This window comes from Etheostoma spectabile, chromosome 6 (assembly GCF_008692095.1).
Source record: "Etheostoma spectabile isolate EspeVRDwgs_2016 chromosome 6, UIUC_Espe_1.0, whole genome shotgun sequence".
NCBI classification, from domain to species: domain Eukaryota; kingdom Metazoa; phylum Chordata; class Actinopteri; order Perciformes; family Percidae; genus Etheostoma; species Etheostoma spectabile.
The window spans coordinates 31,388,617-31,391,958 of NC_045738.1; the positions used below are offsets into that span (position 1 = coordinate 31,388,617).

Below are 3,342 nucleotides of genomic sequence, written 5' to 3' on the forward strand. Positions count from 1 at the left end.
CCCCCCTCTCTCTTTCCATCTGTGTGCATTCATGTCCCATTAATGCATGTTACTAATTCAGCTTCGTCCCCACAGTCCTTGTGCTTTCTCGCCTCGCAAAATTTCTTGGATTGTGGTGGCACCATAGTTGGCACCTGGATAGTGGCTGCGGCTGCTGCTGTGATCCTGCTCAACACCCACTACTGCTACTAGTATTATTATTATTATAGTTCTATTCTCTGTATTGCTGCTATATGTGCTACTGTCAATCATGTCATTGCAGTTGTTGAGCTCTTTTGGCCACTGTATGATTAAATCAAAGTCTAATAATATGGGGGGTGTTGATGGCCAAGTGGTTGGGACACATGCCATGTGGCTGCAACGTCCTGGGTTCAGTTCTGGCTGGAGGGCCTTTTCTGAATCTCCTGTCCGTGTTTATCCCTCCATTTACCCACAGTTATAATTAGTGAGCCATATTTATTTACTTATTGTAGTTAGGTATAATTTGTGCGTCTCTCTTCTTCTCTTTTGCTCTCTCCCCAAATAGTGGAGGCAGACAGCCACCCATCAAGAGCCAGTCTGTCCGAGGTTCCTGCCTATTAAAAGGACGTTTTTTTCTCACCACTGTTGCACCAACTGCTTGCATGGGGTGAATTGTTGGGTCTCTGTAAATTATAGAGTGTGGTCTAGACCTAAATAGGAACAAAGTGTCCCAATATAACTTATGTTATGATTTGACACCATAAATTAAATTGAATTGAATTGTATTAGTAACAGCCAGGCTACCTGTCCATGTGAAGTGGTGGTGATTGTGTTTACGGTAACATCCATATCCTATCCCTATCTACACTAAAAACACACATTTTACACACTATGCACACTTTTGAAATGTTATGGCACTCTGGATAGTGAAAAAAGAGAAATCGTGAGATCAAACTGAGGTGGCCAGCCCTGAATTTACTTCCGTCACTTGCTCAGTGCGATCATGCTCCTGCAAGCTGTAGAAAGGGACTTTTGGCCAGATGCTTGCAGGGGTCCTGGAGGTGTTAAAAAGGTCATAGTGAGGAGCTGGCCCCATGACACGGGACATTGGGTCGCCTTTAGACTGCCTGTCTGCATTACTGGGACGGTGGAGGGGTTAGGAGCCAGGAGTCATTTGCATTGACCCACAAACACACACATATACACACACACACACACACATACGCGCAAGTGTACACTTATACACCTGTTGCATTTTAAAATACCAAACATAACCACATATGCATGCAAAAATATGTGGTAACACTGGACAAGCTTATTTCTTTCGCAGTAGGTCACTTTCAGAGTAAATAAAGAAATGGAAGAAAATCACATTGACATACTCCGTTAGCCTTTGACCTCTCTGCTTGCCTGGCTACACAGCTGCGTGAGTGTGTGTGTGTGTGTGTGTGTGGAGACTGGCATTGAAATGGCAGGCACTGCTTGCTACTGCATGTTCTTTTTTTGGGTGACGGACATGACAAATTTTTGGCTGTGGATAGAGACATCACTCTGTCATTGACAGCACGCCTCTCTGCCGTTCTCAAAATCTCCGAACAGGCCACCACGGCGTTGTCGAGCCCTCAACAATCAACAAGAGTTCTCACACTCATAACTGCCTCTCCTCAGCTCCTTGACGTGGCTACTACACTATCACTGTCAAAGTCTTGCCACTCAGAGAGTCGTGCACCAATGTCTCACTGCAGAATTGCTTCTTGCCTTCTTTCGCAAATCAACATGTGGCTTTTTTTATAATGGAGGCCATGACCAGCGCTGTAAAATGATAACAGTTAAGATACTTAGCTGGAAGATTTGTCAAGGGAAAGTTAATGTCACCCAGTCGCCATAAAGAAGAAATAGGAAGAAGTTACAAATTCAAAAAAAGTGTTTGTTTGAACTGGTCACCTTACATCTCTACGGAAGAGGGTTAGGGCCACATGTAAAAATCTTGTGAGTTCTGAGTTTAAGAATTCTGACTTTATTTTTATAATTCTGACTTTAAACTCAGAACTCAATATAATTTTTCACATGTGGACCTACTCCTCTTTTGTACATCTCATTATAAAGTACTTAACCCTTGCGTTGTCTTCCCCGTCGACCATGCAACTGTTTGGTTTTTTTTTGCTCCAAAATTTAAAATGAAAACTTTTTTTTTCAACACTTTGGTCGTCTTTGGACGTTTTTGAAGCTTTTTCCGACATATTTGTCACCTTTTTCAATGTTCTTTTACTTTTTCAAATGCTATAGAATTGAACAAAACAACCAAATCCAATGAAAGTAGTGAACTGGTCATTTATATTACTTGTGAAGAGCGTTGTATGGAACTATCCCCATTATTTCTTTTGACAATTTGGTGGCAAGAAACCTTGTATAAAGAAACTTGTTGAAAGCGGGTCAAATTTATGTACCGTGCCATTTGTAACGTTTTCAGTTGTTTTTTTAGCTTCTGGTTCAGTGTGACAAGTGTACCTTGTATTCATTTGTAGTATGGAATTTTTCTGTATTCGTTGCATTACGTGGATAATTGTATTTGCAATGAAAATGAATAAAAACATTGTTAAAAAAAAAGTATCTGCAGTCAAGAAATGAAACCATTTTAAGGCTACTCTCCACATATTACTTACACTCTTTGCTATTTGTTTTCTCAGACCCAGGCACATCAGTCTAATTTAGGCTTTGGTTCAACTGCATCGATCACGCCCTTCTGCCGGTTGCACACATTCCTTTCACCATTTCTCAACCTCAACCTGCTTTAGTTTTCTGAAAGGAAACTGAAGCTCGGCTATGCGCTTCAGTTTCTGATTGATTAGGCTTCTGGTGAGGCAAAAACATGTCTAGTTTTCATATTTGTCCTGTTGGTGCAGGAAGTGTAAGCTGATATTTCACCTTAGAGCCTAGTGATTTCTCCCTGGCCTTAGGTTACCAGAGGGCAGGAGATGCCAGAGGGTGAGAGGATTGACACATGTGGTGTGTGGATGGTCAGGTGGAGAAAGGAGGCACTAATTTAGTGCCGCTGAGTGTCTATTCTGGGCCTGTTGAGATTGCATGTCCCTACACTGGGACTCTCCGCCATCGGTCATTGTATCAATGATGTGCTTACATGCACGGACTATTCTCATCTTAACACGATTTGTTATGGATAAACTCATAAGAGGCCTGGTCATTATGTTTGGCTTTCTTCCACTTTGTTCACATTGACATTGGAATGGCATGCCATGCTTTTATTTGGGTTTTCCAACAAACATAATTGCATGATTTGTTCCACTTTCTCTGTTCAGGTGCCGCCGGAAATTACACCAGATGTCCCTCACCTTCTCTGCAGGGTAAATCCAGACAGCTAGC

The 3,342-nt window shown here is 41.9% G+C and overlaps 1 long non-coding RNA gene across 1 annotated transcript in view; it reads right to left on the reverse strand.

Annotated features, from left to right (window-relative positions):
- The window catches only part of LOC116691612 (uncharacterized), an 18,754-nt gene that overhangs the window by 4,859 nt on the left and 10,553 nt on the right, over nucleotides 1-3,342 (reverse strand). The window lies entirely within an intron of this gene.